The 21,828-nt window shown below is 41.8% G+C and overlaps 1 protein-coding gene across 4 annotated transcripts in view; it reads left to right on the top strand.

Moving 5' to 3' along the window:
- Positions 1–21,828, top strand: part of SHISA6 (shisa family member 6) — a 1,483,380-nt gene that overhangs the window by 791,072 nt on the left and 670,480 nt on the right. The window lies entirely within an intron of this gene.

Genomic DNA, 21,828 nt, shown 5'->3' with positions numbered 1-21,828 from the left:
ATGAAAGGCATGTTTCCTGTTGCTTTTTTTGTTGTTGAATGTTTGCAGTTCTAATATGACCAGGCCGCGGCTTCTGGTACAGCGTTGGCAGCCAGGGATGGTGACCCTTTCTGCCATAGGATGCTGCATGGAAACGGACAGCTTTGTAAATTATGCAGCTGTCCTTGAAGGGGCAACCTATGTAGTTTGATGAGTGGAGGCACAACGTACTCAAAATAATGGAGGCCTTTAAGAAAGTGGCTGCGGCATGGAGGGTGAAAGTGGGAGGGTGAGGTGGAAGGGCATTGACACCATCCTGGTGAGAAACAATGAGGGTCTCTTCTGTGGATTAAAGGGTTTGTTTGTCTGCAAAAGTGTGAGTTGGTACCGAAAACACACAGTTTGAAGGACTGAATGATAGAGGGATGGAGAGCTGAAACATTAGAACTCCTTCAGTGCTCACAACACATCCTTGGAACTAATAAGGCAATGCATATTACATGGAATACAGCACCGCCACCTTTTTAACATACAGAAATTGTTGCTAATATGTTTATGGACGCAGACCATCAAGGTAAACATAAAAAACAGACAAAAGAGAGAATACTGAGTAAGGAAATTAGTGTAACAACTGTGTACTGTAATTAAAATGGATGTGTCCTGCTTCGAAAGGTGAGCCCAGGCTTTGCAGCATATTATGTGCCCTGCCACGCTAATATCCCTTTATAATGATGACATTGCTTTAGTTTCTCTGGTTCCTGGGTGTGCAGAATAATCAGAATTAATCAGTCTTTGCCGCACGACAGGGCTGCCAAAGAAAGCATTTAAACTGACTGCAGTTAAAAAAGTCCCTTAAAATATTATGTCAGAAGTCTGCCTGAATCCATTTTTAGTGTGCTGTGAATTTTAGCATTACATACTCTGACAATACCAGTTATTTTACTGCCCACTCACTGCCTCGACTGATGCAGAGATCACTATAGCAACGGAGCCTGGCAACCTCCTGCCTCCCGACTTCCTGATGCGGTGTCAGTGGCTGTCGTTTCTGGGGCTTTCAATGTGTAGTGGGCACAATATGAGCAGAGCATATGCTGCTCAAGCTTCACATGTGTTGCATGTGCCATACCATACGGTAAATCCTGTACATAACACTCTGCTTCGATGCAGCAACTGTTTTCTTGAGAATATGCATTGAAAACAACGGGCTTTAAGGATGAATGCTGGGATGAGTGCATTTCACACACAACGGTGTACTCCTTAGTTAAGCCTTATGAAACTGTCCTATCCAGCTTCTAAGGTAGCTCACCATAGACTTCAATAGGTCTGATGATGGAAGTTGTAGTCCAAAACATCTGAAGAACCAGATTGCAGATCCCTGTTCTACAGAAAGGTTATTCTTACTTTTATTGAAACAAACATTATCCAATAAATGCATTATTCTAAACTCTAAAAGGCCCCGGCTTACCCCCTTAACCCTTTGCCAGCTCCTCTCCCCGTACACCCACATGCTTACTTCTTACAGTGTATAGCCTGCCACTGGAGATGTAGAGTAAGGGCAGAGTGCATCATAACCACTCATGGAAATAGAAGATCATTCTGTAGGAGAACCATCTCATTTCACTTCACTCAGATCCATATGTGTAATTGGCGAGGGAGGACTACCTGGCTTGCAGTCGCATGGCATCTGAAAAAGCCATAGAAATAGCACCAGGTCACCATGTTTTAAGAGTGGACACATTTAAACATGTTGAAATATGCACATTGTCTAATGGACTAGAAATAAATAAAGAGCCTTAAGGTCTGATTTACAAAAGCCTTTTAAAATGGTGCACTGCCATTGAAACACGCGTTGCAAATCAGGACCTTAGAGTGGTACATGTGTGGGATAACAGCAGGGTGCTGTAACTCACCACAGAGGCGGACACGCAGGAGCTGCGTATGCCGCACACGGCTCTTTGCTCTTCACCTCCTAGTTTAAATCATTGCCAACCTGCAATCTCCCAGTTGCTCAGCAGGTTTCTGTTTTAGATTGTATTTCGTGTAGGGTTTACTTAAACTGTGACTTTTTCTATGGGTTTGACATCAACAAACAATTCCCAGCACTTTAGATTATCCCCAGACCAGTGTATAAAAATGGAGGCAGCACAAAGTCGAATGTATGCTTTCTATTAACTCCTTAATAGCATTAAGTCATAGGGTTTAGACATTTTTTGCAATGCTCAGACTTCAGACATGGATTCCAAAAGAGACACAACTCATAATGTCAATAACTAGCAAACAAATCTATACAGCTTTAAGTCTCTTCCACACCAGAACAGGTTCTAATATTGAGATGTCAAAATGCATCAAAATGTGGGAACACTAAGCCCACCAACATGTGTGTTTATCTGAATTTTAACATCTTTTGAATGGATGCAAATATTTTGGCAGAGCCTATTTAACAAGACTTCAGTCCAAATGAACATCTGTTGCTTGTGAAATACAACCCTGATCAGGCTGGCTCTCAGGAGTGACTGCCGCTAATAGCAGAAACCTGTGAGTTCTGAAGGGGACCACAATCATGTCAGTAACCTGCATATAAGGACTCTCTGATTACTGTCAGTGGCCCCCTGTTCAGGACTGATCTAGTTCATATGAGTGCCCTACAACTTAGGGCAGGTTTCTGAACATGCGGCTCACCAGATGTTTTGAACTACAACTCCCACAATTCCTCACAATTGGATATGCTGAAAGGGGCTGATGGCCGTCACACCAAACAACTGAAGGGGCACATTTAAGTGGCCATGGCAACTCATACCACTAGCCGGATGGTCATAGCTGACCCAATTCATGTGTGTAGCCTGCAGTTCAATGGGACCTGACTCCTTGTATTACTGCGCTGTTCGCCATGACTGTAATAAGAGCAGTAACCTACAGTTTATTCATCACAAAACCCATATCATTATCCTTCCAGGGACAACATGTTCAGTACAACCAAACTCAAACAAGTTCAAGCATTTTGGGAGTGAACTTGCTAGTTCCATTGGCCTCTCATTGGTTGGTTACACCAGTTCTCTGCAGTAAAGGGGTGACTCCAATCATATCAGGACACTGCAGTAAAGAAAGGTGCAATTCGTATAATACAATACAATGAAGGAAGATATACAGATCAGTTTCGTTTGCGCTGATTTTAACTGAGCAATTTAGTATCTTTAGCCCGCAGCCATTGTGTACCAGGTTTGCGTATGAAACTCATCTAAGCTACCAAACCGTGAGCCACGAAGTGCCTAAGGGAAAATGCAATCTGTCTTTCCTGTTATTTGGTATGTGACTTCCCCACAAGGCTTAACACAAATAATTGCAGTGCACTGCATTTTGAACATGATTACACTAAAAGAATTGGTCTGCCTACAGTTCAGGTGTGTCACAACTATATAATTACCTTTTAGTTATTGTAGCTGTTGGTGTCCAAGTATACATTCCCTGAAGTTTGGACGTGGCCAACTCTCCTCAGTAACCTGCAAGTCTGGGGCGAGCCATGTGATGTCAGTTTGCTCAAACTCAGTAACTCAACTAATAGTGAAAAATTGAAACTTTGGTGTTGCCCTTTCCTTCACATTATCCTTCATCTTATATCATCGATCCCTTTTCTGTGATATGAGGGGCATCTCTACTAAGTTTAAACTAACTTGTCTCTCTCACACATGCAGATACGCACACACACACACATTCACACAAATACGCCTCTGATGTTCCCCCAAAATACTGATACATATACAGCTAGAAGGCTGAACATATAAATCTTGGGTCGTGCTATAGAAACCTTGCACTGGTGAAAGTGCACATAGCGCTAGAGCAAGTGTGCCCTAATTAAAAAGGCATTATTTCAATACATGTGTGTTCCTGGGCAAAAGTGCCCTTGTGTAAAGTGCGCTGAAAGAATGTGTTTTTGCACTAGGGTATATTTTCTCCAGTGCTGCCTGAACTTGCTCTGATGCAAAGTGTCTTTAAGAAAATAGTGATTTCAGTGTTAAAGGATGCTTTACTATTTAGCATATCAGACAAAGACCAAGTTACCTTAAATGCACTAATGCTGGGAGTATAGCTGAGGGGCAACGCGTTTGTCTTGGAAGCAAGACAACACATAGCAACACAGGTTCAAATCCCGGAAACGGGTCCCTGCTATATAAAATAACAATTATAATAAACATTAATATAACAATGCACCACCGAGCCTATCAGACATGTTTGATTTTGCGCCTCATTTAGACTCCCCATAGGATTGCAACATCTACAAATTATACCCTCTACACACTGACGCTAGCCCATGCACTCTAAGGCTAATAAAATAGCTATGGGAGTCACTCGAGAAATCTGTATGCAACTTGCAGACACAGATGCAAAACTCAGACCTACCTGCTTCCGAGGTCGATACGGTGAGTTCCATCAAACTGGGTAATATTAAGATGTTTATTACTGCACTTAGAAGCAAGAGTCATGTTGCAGAAAGCACTCTGTAAGTATATGTTGTTGTTATTGCAGCCAGAGCTCTAAATTCGTCTAAAGTCCTCATATAATTCTTCCTAGCTTTGAAAGAGTGAAGCATCCATCAACATTTCACATTCCGAAAAGACCTACATTGTATTTCCGTCTCTATATCTTTTTGGGTATACTTGGAATAGTGAGGGCACCTGCCCCAGAAAGCATTGTGGACGATGCAGAGAGTCTTGAACTTGATCCTTGCAGCCACCAGAAACCAGTGGAGGGATTTCAGGGCCATAGAGATGCAGCCAAGGATAAGTCTCACCACCCTGTTTTGGATGAGTTGTATAGGGCAAAGAGTAGAGTTAGGCAGATTGAGAAAGAGGCTGTGTCAGTAGTTCAGCCTAGAGAGAAGCAGGGCTCTGGATCCAGTGAGCTTATGGTAGTAGATGAGAAAAGGGAGAATACCTCTAAGGAGCTTCAGCTGGAAATGGGCCTTTCTGGCAAGGTGTGTGATGTGGATAGATGAGAGAGTGGAGTCGCAGATGACCCCAAGGTTTTTTGCCTCACAAGAGGGTGGCCAGAGTGAGAGGGGAAAAACAGGAACAGGGATTGGAATGAGAAGGATCTCAGTTTTACTCGCATTATGGCAGAGATCATTAGAGGTGCACCATGCCTGAATAGTGGATAGACAGGGGTGAGCGAGGAGGAGGCAGAGGGTAGCCTGAAAGAGAACCTGAAGGTAGCCTGAAATGCAGTAACCTTGCATTCAATAACCAATAGCTCACCTTCTCCAGAAATCTCCTCACCAAGCCATTCTTCCTTCCTTTTTCCTGATGGTCTCTTCTTCTGCCACTTCCTCTTCTGACCTCATCTAAACAACCAACACCTTTCTGCTTCCTGTTACTCTCTACATACTTCTTCATCTGCACAAGCCCCTTTCCCTGACCAAACTGGTCCTGTCTTCTTGCCAGGGAGTTATAACAATCAAACAAAATGGTAAATAGTGGGCTGAGCCACCACCCATTTCCCAAACCGAGCCCATCGCAGAATAGTGAAGGCAGCCCAGATAGTCCAGTGTCCAAGGTCGGTTACCAGACATTTGGTCGAAAAAAATTGGTCGACCAGACATGGTCGAACCAATTTGGCCGAAAACCAAATGGTCGAATTTTTTTATTTTTTTTAATTTTCACCCCTTTTTTTGGGGGGGGTCCCCCCAACCCCCTTTTTTTTCTAAAAACCCATTTTTGTAAAAAACGAAAACCCGAAAAATAAATATATAATTAAAAAAAAAATGCGACCATGTTGTTTTCGACCAAATTGCGTCGACCAAATGTCATTCGACCAGTTTTAGGTCGACCAAATGTCTGGACACCTCCAAGGTCAGGTAGTGGGGCTCGCTCTAAGCTCTCCTCGGGTAAGAGTAGTCTGTGCCGGGGTATGCCCCCATGCTAAGTTCCTGATGGTCTAGGGCTTTAGGTGCGGCCCCATAGTGTTTGTGGTTGTGGCTGGGGAGCATAACATGATCAGCATCACCACCAGATGGGGATTGATGGGCAAGAAAGCAGAGGGGGAGCGCTGGAGCAGAGAGTGAGCAGTGGGCCAGAGTGGGAACGGTGGGCATAAAGGAGAGGGCAACTCTGGGCCAGAAAGCAGAGGGTGGCGGGGGACCAGAGAGCAGATGTGGAGCAGAGGGCCAGAAAGCATAGAGGATTCAGAGGGCAAGAAAAAGGAACAAGCTGCAGATTGGTAGAAAGGATGGGGAAGAGAGATTAATATATGTGGCAAAAGATGCAGAAGTAGCGAGAAATAATGAAGGACTAAAGGCTTTTGGGAAGAACTGGGAGCATTAGGCATGGCTTGGGAGCAAGGTGTGACTTGGCAGTGTGAAGGAGCAAGTGAGTATGCCTGTCACTGCAGAATCGGATGTATTTAGTTATATATTATTTACTTGTGTGCTAGTGATGTTTGCTCTCGACATGCATACTCATGCCTGTTCCAGAAGGATGGGGTAATCCATTGCTTTCAAATAGATTGAGCCTCACACACAGCCACTGCTTCAATTGGGACAACGATCTGTCCTCAAGTCGTGTAAAATATGTGTGCATTCCGACGTTCCTTTGGATGAAATGAAAGTCATAAAAAAAGAGGGGGCTTTATAGAAGAAAAGCCAATATCACAGCTTGCTGGGGAATGCAAAGACATCACCAGAATCCCCTGGCTGCGGCTCCCAGTGACAGATGGAATGTTGTACTTGCTTTCGTAAATTGCACACGATCAAAGAAACTCTTGCATAAATCATAATATTTTCAGGATGCTAAACTGGGCCATAATAAAGGCTACAAGAACGAATGCACAGAGCCTTTTCACAAAGCGTTTCCCAATGGGATTTGTGAATCAGACCCGGAGATTCATGTCTCAAGGACTAGTATTGCGGCATTGTGGGATTGCAAGCCCATGTTCCCCAGCAGACCCCTTAAGAATGTCCACTGTGGGGAATGACTCTGCAGTGTGAAAAGTGGAGCTAACATTGCACGACAGAGCTTTCCTACAGAGATTCTTAGCGAATAGACAACAGTGCTTAGAAAGAACGCTGCTGTTGATGGCTCTGCGTCTTGCCTTTTAACAACACTGCACCACAGCGTAGCTGAAAGGGATGTGTCTTCATCCAATCCCGATAGTGTGGCCGCAGCCGTGCCAAGGTGATGTTCCAATAGCCTCTCTGTGCCTGAGGGCCCACAAGAGTCTGGGTCAGGCCGTTAGCTCTCTCACCTCTCAGGAGCCCGGGCGAGGGTCTTGCACACCATCAGGAATGTTAAGTCCCAGCACAGCATGATGCAAAACTGTACCTTCATCATTCACTATGCAGAGCACATCCCTGTTCCTTTCCTGTCGGGCAGAAGGCCTTGGATGTCACTCTGCACAAGCTAGGAAAACAAAAGATACAAATGAATAGGTCCAAGGATGCTAGGCTCAGAACAACACCTCCACATGTATTATCAAACTCTGCATTGCTAAGGAAGGAATCACTCTTCAATAGTATGTTGTAGAGATAAATCTCATTTTTCTATATTAAAGTTGTGTGCAAAAAGACATAAATCCAACATTTAGAGACATTTTTTGGTCAATGTATGAAATCACCTACATGAAAAACTATACTTTCTTTGTTAATTCCAAATGTTTTCTGTCATTATGAAACTATGTATTAAGTTTCCAGGCGACACGCCCTAATTCTCACCCTCTCGGGCTGTTAGTAATACAATACAGTATCAGTATCAGGAACAAGGTAGCAGACAAACCCCTAGTAGAGCATTTTATCAGTAAGAACCATAGTGATACTGATCTAAGATGGTTTGTCCTCCAAAAAGTGAAACCAGCAAAGCGTGGGGGGGATCTGAACAAAACGCTGACCCAATTAGAACAACGGTGGGTCCACAGACTTAACTCCGTTCAGGCTGGTCTAAATGTGTCAGTTGAATGGAAGTCTTTCCTGTAATGACATGTGCCCAATGATTGAGTATGAGCTATGAACTTCTTAACACTATGATCATTTTTCATTTCATGAAATGCAGAAGTCAGTAGACATTATGACAATGTTTTTTTTTTTTTTTTTTTTTTTGGTCAATGTATGAAATCACCTACATGAAAAACTATACTTTCTTTGTTAATTCCAAATGTTTTCTGTCATTATGAAACTATGTATTAAGTTTCCAGGCGACACGCCCTAATTCTCACCCTCTCGGGCTGTTAGTAATACAATACAAACTGTCCACCTACTTAATTATGGTTTTTCTCTGCTGAGATTCCTGAGACACATAAACATTTTGTGATCCATGCCACAACATATTGAAATTCAGTATTTTCGGTAATCACAACCTCATGGGGCCATTAGCTATGTTGTCACAGAGTATAAAAAAAACAATGCCACCCCGCAATGCTTACAGTTGCCATGACAACCGTTTGTCAACAATATTGTCTAAATTAACTTTTTAGACACGCGTTGACACTAATCACACCCATAATTGATTGAGCTTTTTTGTGCCCCCCGGATGGAGCAGAATCCATCATTTTGTTTCTCACTCGATCCTAGGGCCATTCCAAGATGGCTGACATATAAATACCTACAGGGACCTAGCAACAGCGTTACCAACGCTTTGCAGTCAGGCCCCTGCAGTCTCAACTGTGACACAGCAGCCTGAGGAGCTCCAGCTCATACTTTTTTGGCAGACAGGCTGCCCATGCCGCAACCCTCACAGGTACTTTAAAATAAACCCTGCACTTACTGCTATATATATGAGACAGTTGTTACTAGGTAACCACACTCACCTTGAGCCATATATATTTTTTAGCTGTGCAAGCCGTGTCTGTTACCCACTGATACCACCCTGGATCAGCATTTTTCGACCTCCAGCGAGAGGTAAGATTTTTTTCCCTGCATATAATAAAAAACTTTTTTTCATGCCTTTTTAAACGGGGACATGTTTAGCTTCAACCTCCCTTTGCTTCTCTCGTTCTCTGTTATTTGTAACAGGACCATACAGAGAACAGCCCATGCGGCTAGCAGATCTCAAGTTTAGCGTCTGTGAAATCTATTAACCCATAGGTAAGCTATGTGCTTTTTGATTTTACATCAACCACACGTGATTCACTCAAACTAAATAATTTTGGCTCAGACAACCCCCTGACTGTAGTCTCCTTCCCCTGCAGCACAGACGTCAATCTACACAGAACTCCGTCCTGATGAAGGCCGTGTTAAAGATGAGGCACACCTAGCCCACCTAGAAACGGCTGAAACACCTGGTGTAGACGCACTACTCCCCCCAAAACTACAGCACATTAATGCTGTTTACGCAAGAAAAATAATTTTGTGTACCTACCATTGTTCTATGTGTTTTCCACAAATGTTGACTTGAATATGTACACTGCAATATGTGAATTTCTTGGCAAATCCTAATAGGAGTCGGGTTTGTTACACACACACAATTTGGAGATTGTCCCAAAAAATGTTTTTTTTGGCACTGTGTGTTGTAAATATATTTTTTTGTCTGATTGTTCTGTTTTAGCAAACCATTTTGATGTCTTAATTTCTCTAAATGTTGGATTTATGTCTTTTTGCACACAACTTTAATATAGAAAAATGAGATTTATCTCTACAACATACTATTGAAGAGTGATTCCTTCCTTAGCAATGCAGAGTTTGATAATACATGTGGAGGTGTTGTTCTGAGCCTAGCATCCTTGGACCTATTCATTTGCATCTTTTGTTTTCCTAGTTAACCCTCCTGGGTAGAATAGGTTCCACACCAGGAGCCCTATTTTTTGATTCTACTCTGCACAAGCTGGCACGAGCTGGATCCATGTTTCCTAATATGGCCCACAATCTCCAGGTGCAATGTCTTTATACTGTCTTTGCTTTAACATATCTCAGTTTCTCCTCATGGGAGATCTCGTCAAGCACGGATTAAGAAGTATCATCCTGCAATCGGGCATTCCCTACACCCTCCATCTAATGGGCAGCTCATCGAATCTCATCATTCTCCTAAGGCTCAGTCAATCAATTATTGGAAAAGTGAATGAACGAATGTTGGGATTATTGGAAAAATGAACAATCACACACATGCATGAACAAGCTGAGGCATGCACAGTATGGGGAAGAGAATCATACCTTGGGACTTCTGACTGAAGAAGAGCTTGTTCGACCAGGTAGACTGGCTGAACAAACACCCAATGTGCTTATTGCCTTTTATTTTATATTTATCATTTATGTAATTAACAAAGAGGAAATACCATGTGAGTGCTGTCACTGATATTCACAACAACAACACAAGAGGGGCAAAAGAATAACAGTGTTTTCTGGTGTAAGCATTAAGTTCAATAGACATCAATGATTGAGTTTAAGGCATGATGGGAGATTTTGTCCAGAGAACAGGTGTCTGAGAAGGCTGGTGGGTGCAATTTACATTGTTTTTGGATGAATGGTAGCTCTGCTCACTTCTTCATACCTCATACCATCACATGGCTTCCTGGGACATTCTTTTTTAGCCCCTCTTGCACAGTTCCAGTCTCACCAATGATCGCAACACGCATTGCTTTTCTTGCTCTGGGTAGGTGATTTGAAGGCACGGATTGTATCGGAGGTGTAGATATGCGGGCAGGTTAGACATCTTGTGTTTTTGCATGGCATCATTCTATGTTTTGCATTATGTGGATGTAACTTTCTTTTGATAATCATTTCTTTGCTATTGTCTGGTAATTTTAAAGCAAGAAGGAGCATATTGGAGAAAACCACACAAAGTAATTAATCTTATTGCAGAATGGGCTGTAATTCCTGAGCAATCTTGTCGAGGGTTTTCACCTGTTTAATGCATGTGACAGTGACATTCAATTTAGGACCCCTTTTTGTTCTGTATTCCCAGAGGTTGCTGCAAGTAATGCTTGTTGTTCGGTGGATCTGGCTCTCCTCGATCATGCAATTGTATCCATGGTTCAGGAAGTCCAACAAAGCTTGTATTTTGTATATCTCTTTCGCTTGTGTTTTAGCATATTTGGTTGCACCTTAATGCATGGCCGAATATTGTGACACGGGTTGTGAGCACAGGGTGGAAATTATTACTCCTCAAAAGCTGGTCAGGTATGTTGGTTGCGCTATATTGCGGTCATCTTTTATTTTGTGGCCGTGTAAAGAAAATGTTCTTTTTCAAGAGAGTAGGAGAGTTTGAGTTTGATGGTTGCGTGGAATTCATTACATCTTCTGTAGAAGTGAGGGCCTTTTCTACGTTGGTCCACATGAAGAAGATATAAATGTTGCATAGATATCTTAGTGGTCTGCAGTCAGAGATGGCAAGCAAATCATTTTCTAAGATTGACGTACTGTGAGACCATCCTAGTGCCTCTCCATTGCCATTTACATTATTTGGAGCTCAGTGTCATTACAAGGGTGTAATAGTTGTATGTTAGAATTAATTCTATATATTTAACTGTATGGTCAGAAAGCAAGTTTTGATGGCGAGAACATTTTTGACCACCACAGTACCATCAATGCGGGGAATGGTAGTGTATAGTGACTGAACATCCATGGTTGCTTGTAATATGCCTTGGAAGGTGCCAATAGCATACAGTTGTTTCAAGCGCCTCGCTAGTGTGTCTGTGTTACTAGTTGCTTCAAGTTATTCTCAACACAACCCGAGATGTTGGCAATTCGTGTGCCTGATCCAGACATTATTAGAAGTTCATTGTGGTGTCCTTTTTGTACCTTGGAGAGCATGTGGAATGTGACAGATACTGGGTTATCTGGTACTACGTCATGAATGTGTTAATGGATTTCATTTGGAAGTGTCTTTAAATTCTTTTTCAAAGTTCTTTTGGATAGGTTGGTTGGATCTTTGTATAATATCTTGTGTCAGAAAGTTGTCTGTGTGCTTCCTGCACTGTCACTAGTGTTGATAATGACACCAGCCCCTCATTTGTCAACTGGTTTCAATAAATACTCTATGTTCAGAGTCTTCATTTCTGTGGGTATCCGGTTATAAGAGTGTTTAAGGCATTTTTCCAGTATGGCAGCCGCTGCTCTTTCTGAAACGTCCAACTCATCCGTCCAGTTTTGAGTGGAGTCCGAGATCAGGGGTCCAGTTGGAGTTCTGTTTCTTTTCCCTGTTTGTGTCCAGGTTGTGAACCATTCAATCTACTATCTATATGGTATAGACAAAGCAAAATTGACTCGGTGTACTATTTTTACTAGGCTTACATAGCAAGTCGGAGCTGGTGTGTTCTTTTTTTTATGGAGATAGCGCAGTACTACCTTGTGAAGGGCTACCCTTACTGAAATAGATTAAAAAGTACAAAATTAAATGAATAAATGAAAAAATATGCAGTTTATTTTTTTTAAATAAATCATGAAACCAGAGCACTGAAATGTTTAAACTCCATGTGATTTAAATGTGCTTCATTATTCATTTGTCCTCCATATGATTTGCCTTGAACCAATGAGAGATATGAAGAGATGGAGCAGTAATTGAAGCAGTGGCTCTCACCATGAATCTCCCACAGATGGCAGACAGCCTCTCTGTGTCTGAAGCACTGCAATCTGCTTTTCATATCTACCTTCTAGGAAGCGGCTACAGTTGGTCTTGTGATGTCACTTATTGTCACTTGATGGCATGGTAAATTCACTCCAGGATTTCTCTGAGTCTGAGCCTTTTTCTCACTGTGGACATTTCATTCAATGCCATAGGCCCGTATAAATGATAAATTGGCCGATAAGGAATGATACAACTGTGCCGTACGCACTGTGCCAGCTTTTCTGCAGAGAATAATTGTCCTGATGTAACATCTTGCTTTTGCCCTAAGGGATTTGTACTGGCGGTAGCCAGACAGACTCACTGAACCAATTAGCTGTGTATTCACTGCAACATTTGCATACAGTACATGCATCAACTAAGTTTCAAAACACATCTCCGTGAAAAATATAATGTTAGGTTCATAAAGTAGCATTGTGTTTATTTATAAAGGCAAAGAAAGCTTGTCTCATGCTTGACTAGATAATCCTTCTTAACACAATTGACAAGTATGATCGTTAAAATCACAAGTTTGTCAGGTTTCAATGGGGTATACTTCTGGTTAATGATCTGTACAGCAGAATCATACTCCAACTCTGAATCTAAAGCCCATATATCAATTAGGTTTTCAGTGCAACCACCAAATATGTATTTATGTTCCCAATGGATGCAAATTCATCTCATGATTTCTCTTGCTGGATATCCTGAAACAGTGATCTGATTGTAGCACTCGAGGACCAGAGTCGTGCACCCCTGGATTAGAGTCCATGGTTTCAGATTCTGCTCCAGGCAATTTTGCTCAAGCTGATCAACACTCAAACCCTAAAATGTGATATCCAATTAATAGACCACCGGTTTATAAAATATGACAAATTGTTATCAGGCCTTGTAAATGGCATGTTAAAATTAATCTGTAAGCAGTACAGTCGATTTTTCCATACTGCTGCTCCTGCTGCCATTGGATCCTTCTAAGCAAACACCATCACTCATGGTTGCAAGCTGACTTCTTGCCTCCAAGCTTGCCTTTTATGAAAGAACCAAGCTTTGCTATAGGATTGGTGGCACACAACAATGCAGGGTAGCTTCAGTGTTGTCGTAGGGGAAACACATGCTACATGCAGGAGCAACCTGACACTTACTGCGTCTTCTTTGTGAGCACAAGTTAGTGAGGGACAATATCAGATAGAGAAGTGATTGCGGAATATTTTGGTGGTTAAAAACCATATTACCTCAAATGTGATAGTAGAATAGGCCATGTCGGATAACAAGCTGTATCTGTCCCACTGCCACCCACCAGTTCACTTTCAGTTCAGTGCCACTAAATGATGCATTGTGGGGTTGCACATTAGCTCTGAATCATGGACTGTATTCTACATTTCAGGCGGAAGGTTGTTTGTGCATACATGAACCCACCATTATATTGATGGAGTTTTCTACACAGAGCCCAGTGACCCAGTCACACGGATGTCAGACTGTATGACGCTGATGATCCCTAATGAGGGTGAAATGCACATGTGGTTATCTGTATCTTTATGTTTGACAGCTGTCTGTCTTCATTTGATGAATCTATATGCAAAAAAAAAAACACTGGCCTAAAATATGAGGATTGTTTTCTGCAGACAATGCATGCTTTTGAGCTAAGTTGCATACAACAATGCATTGGTCAGTTTTTTTGTGTCATGAAGAAGAACATCCAAGAATATAGGGCAATATACAATCTACTTAACATGTATGTATTTCCCATTGCTCTGCCTTGTGTTACCAAAAGCATTCACCTTTTACATGCCCTACTCGTGGGCTAAGCCACTTGCTATCTTTGGCTTGGCAGACGCAAAAGTATTATTCAGAAATGTACTTGTAATATAAATAGACACCTATGGGAATCGAATGCTGAATATCTTCCAAGATTACCCAATCACACTCTTGGGCCACTCAGCTACACAACACTAGGAAATGTCTATCTCGCACTACCCCAATGGAGCCACGGAAACAAAATTCATATATCAGAATAACACACATATATGTGTGTGTTGCCTCCCCAGAAGCTCGTCCATATATCTTTGATTAGCACACATCTGCAGTAATGCAAACCACTCTTCCCCTGCCACATCCCCTCCATCTGTTGCCACATTCCCTCCATCTGTCTGCAGCCTCTTTTCCCAGTTACCCACCCTCTTTGTTTACCCTTGTTCACCTCTCTATCTAGCAGACTATGATCTAGTTTTCCCAGGCTGCGGCACCATGTGCCACTCTAAGGCCAACAAAAGGACCTTTGAAACTACACCAGTGAATATTCAGCACCGACAAAGGCATACCAACATTACACAATACAGAATTTAGCAAGCCAACACATTTTATTCTGGGACCATTCCGGATAATACCGGTAGGTCCCGTCTTCAGGTAATTGTATTAACTGCCTGAAGAAGCAATATTTGGGGTCCAGAAACTGTGCTTGTCTGCTTTTCTTAAAACAACACTATCAGACATTTCCATCATGTTAAGATTGTTATCCACCATCATTGGTGAGTGATTTACTGACGAAGTGTTTAGCTGACTAGAAGGTACTGTGATTGCCATGTGTTGCTGCTCTGCCATGGTAGGGGTGGCAGGGGGGGGGGGGCGCGGAGGCTAAAAGCAAAATAATATAATTAACAATATTTGGAAATGAATTTCACGTTTGAAGTTATTATTGCACGGTCATGTTAATAATACTGATCATAAGCTATTATTTTGGATCATAATATACTAACATGGATGACAGATGAAGTGAAATTATACCAATCATAGTTCCCATAAAATAAGCACTCAGTATTCCAAACTGGAAAGGTTGTAAAACATCAATCTCATATAGCTCCTTTACAGATTTATGACATTTATGATGGCCCTTTTTTATATTGCAAAGCGGCATACAATGGATTATTCAGGATGTATGAACAATGTCTACCTATTGTATATGCTTATTTGAAATCTACATTGAACTGCACATTCATGTATGAAGTACAGCTCCTTGTACCATTATGCCCTCCCATCTACCATTGGTGACATTTCTTTTGTACCACCAAAATGTAATTACATTCATTTGAACAAGACACATTTCACATTATAAAAACACGAATGAAGCAGAGAATGGCAAGAATCCATTAATTCTGGAATGCTAAATTTGGTAGGACACATACAGAACCACACAAAGAAGATGAAATGCTGCAGGTGATATTAATCATAGCACTCAGCGAAAATGAATACTGCCTAGGCTGTCGAGATTGTCTTGGGGTAACAGCAGATTTCAATGTATTTTCAAAGCTCATTGTACAATTGGCAGCATATCTGCCACTGGTGTATAGGGCTTGCAGGTGAAACAAGTGGAATATTGAAGGTAGAAAATGGGGGAAGGATAAGTGAACACATTGTCTGCACAAGCGCGCGTGTGTGTGTGTGTGTGTGCATGTGCACGCGTGTGGTTGTGGTGTTATTGGACAAGCAATCTCATACAGGCCCCGATTCAAAAAGACCATTGAATAGAAGCAGCATGTATTCATTTTCTGCAATTTCGTCCAGCCCTATTTTTTCTTTTGAAGGCAGAGAACAATTATCTTGCTTGAGCAGAGCTTTCATTTCTAAAGGCTGCTATTAAAATAAGAACATGTAATAAAAATGACATACTAGAGGAAGAAGCAGCTAATTGTTTCGATTTCCTAGGAATAGGCTTTTTGATGTGCTTAGAATTTTATTTATTTGACTTTTTTTACTTTGATTCTGATTGTAAGATTCTTATTCCTTTATAGTTGTTTACACACTGTTTGCACTTTTTACACACATTATTGGTCTTTTAATAGTTTTATATACTTGGAACAAAACATGTTCATATTTTTGTATTTGTTATTACGTTTTATTGCATATTTTGCCAAAATAAAGCTAAAAATTAAAAAAGAATCACAGTTACATTTACATTGGCATACCTCCAATGTGAATGGTTGATATTTCAGAAAGATGTTAAGTGTGAATGGATAGAAATGTGAACAGGGCAAAATGCAGTGACACACTCCGATAGTGCACAGAATGTACCCATCCCGTCAGCAAAGGCAATCGATTTAACAATGTACTAATAGCTTCTAATCAGCAGAAAGCCTCGTCATTGACCATTTGATTCCCAGGCCTATGTTCTAAGTAAGGCTTAAGCCCTAGGGAGGTAGAGGGAGCTATTGAGTATCTCAGAAGGAAATGATATACTACTACCTTTACATGCATATGTCTCCTCTGGGGTCACTGGTTGGTTTGGACATTGAAATGGTTACAAAAATGAGGCCTGCACTTCTTTAAAGCTAAAATGATATAAATAGTACTCATGACTTTCTCCATAAAAAAAAAAAAAAAACAAGCTTGGCCTTGGTGTTCTCAGTGGTGATGACTTTCTTTCAGGTGCTCATCTCAGCACCCAAGTTGAGATGAACCATTTTCATTGGTTAGATAAGATGGTCTTGTTGCATCTCTTCAAGTTGGCTTCCTGTCACCGCCAAACCCACTTCCTGACTTCTCTAACTAGAGGTCAGTCTTCTGATTATTGGATTGCATAGTCCAACTCATCACTTCTGTGTTCTCTGTGATGCAAGTGCAGCCAGACACTTGAGAATGCTTTCCTCTCCCCAAGTCAAGTTTGTCAAGCACATGCCAATTTATCATTCTTAGCATCAGGTTAATGAAGTCAAAGTATTGCTGTACTTCTTTTCTGAAGTCAGCCTGGAAGTCAAATTTATCACTCGTACTGAGTGATTCATTTTGATGGAGGAGGGCAAGGGGCTTTCCTAATCCTCGTCAGAATCCTAAAATAACGTATTTGGATCCCTGAATATGTCAATGTCAATCTCCAACTTTTCAACAGTTGTGCCCAACATACAAAATCATGAGGAGAAGCAGCTTGGTCACTCCCCTTATCCACCTAAAAGAAAGAACATTTTGACAGGAACTACAACATGAATTGATCATAATATCCTTGAAGGATGGTCAAAATGTCTGGATAGATGGCCATGTTTCCTGGTGATCACAAGAGGCTCTACCAAGCATACAATATGAGTTAATACCATTCAGAAGCACTTGTAGCATTGGGGCTTTGCTTATCTTCCAGTGGCCTCTAGTTGGGCTAGTTCAATGTGTACACATAGCACCCACATTGTTCCTTCTCATTAGATGCATCCCTACTACATCCCTCCTTTGGAAGGTCTTCCAGGGCAGCACACTCTCTCTGAGCTTGAGAGAATTCTCCTTGGATTGGGTGCCCACCTGTCGGCAGCTTTGTCAGTGAAGGCAGTCTTTCCACAGTAGACATTAGAACACTACTCTTACCTCCGACTCATTTAGCCAACTCTGTACCCACTGGACCAGACTTCTCTATTCTAGGCCTGCCTGTCATCTACTTTTCGTACTCTAAGGGTTGGTGGTCTTTTTCACATGGTAGACACTTTCAGGAACTTTCTGTGTTGCTGTCTTGTCTCTGTGGCACTCTAACAATGATAGATGGGCACTTTCGGCATGCCAGCACTTTAAAAGGGCCCTTTGCCACTATAGTTAGATATCTTTCATGTGATTATGTATATTTTTATGCATTTGAGACTGTTTTTATATATGATGTACATGTAAATAGGTTTTTGACACTAACTGTGTTTGGGATGATTGGTTGTAGTAATGCAAAGAGTCAGAAGTTTCAAGCTATATTCTGTATACAATATTCATAATACATATAATGCATGAATCAAGTACTATAATGTTCAAAACATATTTAATTTTACTCCATTGTAATTCCTTAAGGAGGCCAATGAGCGAGGTCCCTCCTTGACGCGTTTTGGGGATAACGTACCCCTTCTTCAAGAGAAATTCGCAATATGAAAGAGAAAAGAACCCAAATCATTTGATAAGAAGAAAAATGACACTAACATCATTATGTATATCCAATATGAATACATTTCTGGGAGTTTGTTTCAACATAAAAGAGCAACATTCTAATACATTACAATACGTTGTATGCAATCTGTGTTTACGTTGTATGCAATCTGTGTTTACGTCCTTTACAAACCATCAATTCAGTCCATAATTCTTTTGCAGCTTATCATACACTAGTTCCATCCCAACCGGCACTGTGTACCCCAGTGAGAGGAAGGGAAAGCTAGAGAAAGGGATGGGAAGATCTGAGGGGTATGTTGGCTCTGTTAAGAGGGCAATGTTTTGGGAGTCACAGAGGAAGGAAAGCCTGAGGGAAGGATACATGGAGATGCTAGAGATGCTTCAGGATAGTAATATGACAACAGTCAGTAACAGGCTGAATGAAGAACTGACCGGGCAATCTTTTCATGGGGCAGAATGTCAGACAGAGGGGTGTGCTGGATCCCCCATTATGTAGCCTGTTCTGCAATCATTTAGAGGAGTTTCTGGTGAGCCAACAGATGGATTTGCTAAGGGGTCAGGGCAGGATGTTTCACTTCTGCCATTGCGAATGACACCGAACGTCTCATCACACAGAAATAGCAGTGCATTAACTTGCATAAACTACTAGGAGACGTGTGCAAATATTGCATTTGCAAGACGATGGTCATTGTTGGAAGCAAAGCAATGCAATTGTGATGTGCACAAATGAATGCCCCAGGAGTATCTAATACTGACTAACTGGATCTCTACTTTGAAAATAAAACATGGGCGGCTAAGGCTGGAAAGGAGTAAGGGTGGGATTCAGTAGGAAACTTCATGGGAATTCCCTTGCACAGGCCATTGATGAGGGAGACTGGGAGAAAGTTGTCATTGTAAGTAGTACATTTGAGTGAAGTGAGTGTGTTAGAAGAGAGGAGGGTGAAATCTGTTCAAGGGGGCAACATCTGGGGCTCGATCTGGTGTGGATTGCAGGGTTCTGTCTGGTTTTGAGGCACCTATGTGACATCTAATTTTTATCAATTTCGGTAATGAGGAAGGTGTTTATTCCATTGCATTTCTCTTGTGAAGCCGCCACCTCTGGGGAAGGTGCCTGTTAGAGGCTGCTTCAATGGCGGAGGTGTAGGAAGCCTCTTAGGCTCAGACATCATGTGTATGCAGTGGGTGTGCAGAGATTTGAGGGATGAGAGATCACCTAGGCTGAGGTACATGCACCAATAGAGCATTCATTTTTGGTGAACTTGGGTGTGTACCAGAGTGCAGACACTTTAACTTTGTTGCAATTACACTTTAGAGGCATATGGGCATCAAATAGTTTTTTGGCAAGGTGGTTAAATGTATCCGGAAGGGCTGACGAATTCCCTGTGGTGGGGAATGTTGTGAACATGGCCTCATGGTATCTAGAGAGAAATTCCAGAAGGATTGGTACTCAATAACATTCACTAAAGATGAGAGGGTGATGGAAGTATTGTCCCACGCTCCCACTGCCACAACGCATGAAAAAAGAAGGGCCCTTGTTCCATAGATGTGAAGTCAGAGATAGGGAGTACTGTGTCAAAGGGACAAAGGGAGGTTGTTTTATGGAATTTGCAATTATTTTTTCGGGCTCTTTCTTGGTATGGTTTATTTTATGGATTGTGGTCTACGCATTTAATGTTAGTGTATATTTCTATGATATTATTGTGTTGTATTATATATATATATTTTTGCAACAAAAGAGTAATGATGATGATGATGATGAGAGAATGTGAGAGCAAGAGAACAAGTGAGCCACAGAAAGAAAAAGGCAAAATGAGAACATGTGGATGGGGAAAGAGATACAAATAAAGGGGGGCATAAGGTGGGTAGCAAGTTGGAAGCTGTAACTATGACTGAGCAAATAAACCTGAGACAGTCAGACTACGATGAAGGAGAATGAAAGATACAAATGAGAAGGGTGGGGATGAACAACTGTTATGTAGGAGTATGACTGTGATGTCAGACTGTGTCAATGAAGAATGAATGTGACAAAGGAGATGGACTGATGAAGGAAGGACTGCGATGAAAGAAATTGAATCTGATGAAGGAGAGGGACTGTTGTGAAGAGGACTGCCATGAGGGGTGAATTTGCCAAAGAAGGACTTTAAAGATGGTGAAGCATGGTCATGAAGTGAATGGACTTTGACAAAAGTCTGATGATGGAGAAGGACTATGATGAAAGATTGATGGATCTGAAGTATTGTGGAGAAGGATTTTGATTACTGATTGATTGATTGATTGATTGTTTATTTATTATGCACTTATACACCAGTGTTTCAAAGCACAACCATGCATGGGAGGGGAAAACATAGGGAAAACCAGACAAACAATCTTACTACGCATGGTATATTCAGATTATGCACATGAACAGGAAAGGAAGTGTGTGGGGGTATAGGGACAAGTGCACCCAGTCCTGTGAGAACATGGATTAAGTACCGAGAGATACCACTCTTGTGGGTCATAAACGCAGTGCAGTAGTGCTGTGGCAAGTGCAAGGCCCGGGGGCAAAACAGGAGACTGTTGAGGAAAGCTTGGGACCTGTGAGGCTCTGAAGGTACACCAGGCAGCCAGTCAGCGAAACTGAGCAGAAGTAGAGGAGAGAGAGCAAGAGAGCAGAAAGAGGTGGTTAGCAGGCGAGAGGGAGAGAGAAGGAGGAGGCGAAGGGGAACGTCTTGAGGAGTTTGCGGAATCTAAGGATATCCGGCTCCAGATGCAAAAAGGCAGTGAGGCTGTTCCAGAGGGAGGGACCTGCAGAGGATAAAGATCTCCCCCAGAGTCTCTGCTTGGAGAAGCTGCTCACCTGCAGATAGTTGGGGGAAGACGAGCAGATGGCTAAGGAAGGCAAGTATTTAGGAATGAGAATCACTATGATAAAGGAGAAAGGATGTGAAGGAGCAGAAGGTTGGTGTTGAATGATTTTGTTGACAGAAGTGCCATGATAAAAGAAAACTATGATAAAAGTTAAGGACTGTGAAGCAGGAGGTCTGTGATGAATGTATGGTAATGGATAAGGACTCTGATTTTGAACTACTGTAATACAGGAGAAGACCAGTGAGTGGCAAGGATGGTGCCAACGAACAAAAACTGCAATAAAGCACTGTGGCAAAAGAGAAGGACAGTGCTGAAGTTGGAGGACTATGATGAAGGACTGTGATGAAAGAGAAGAACAGACAATGAGTAAGGACTTTAATTAAGGAGAAAGGCTGTGACAAAGAAGTGTTGAAGGACTACTTTGACAAAGGCAAAGGACACTGATGAAGAACTGTGATGGAAAAGAACTGTGACAAAGGATTGACTTTCACGGAGGAAGACAGTGACTGTGGTGAAGGGCTATCATGAAGGAGAAGGACTGTAAAAGGGAATGACTGTGAAAAGGAGAAGGACTATGATGAGGAGAAATACTTCG

This window comes from Ambystoma mexicanum, chromosome 3q, assembly GCF_040938575.1.
Source record: "Ambystoma mexicanum isolate Mex_15411 chromosome 3q, UKY_AmexF1_1, whole genome shotgun sequence".
Lineage (NCBI taxonomy): Eukaryota > Metazoa > Chordata > Amphibia > Caudata > Ambystomatidae > Ambystoma > Ambystoma mexicanum.
This window is presented reverse-complemented; position numbering and strand designations above follow the sequence as displayed.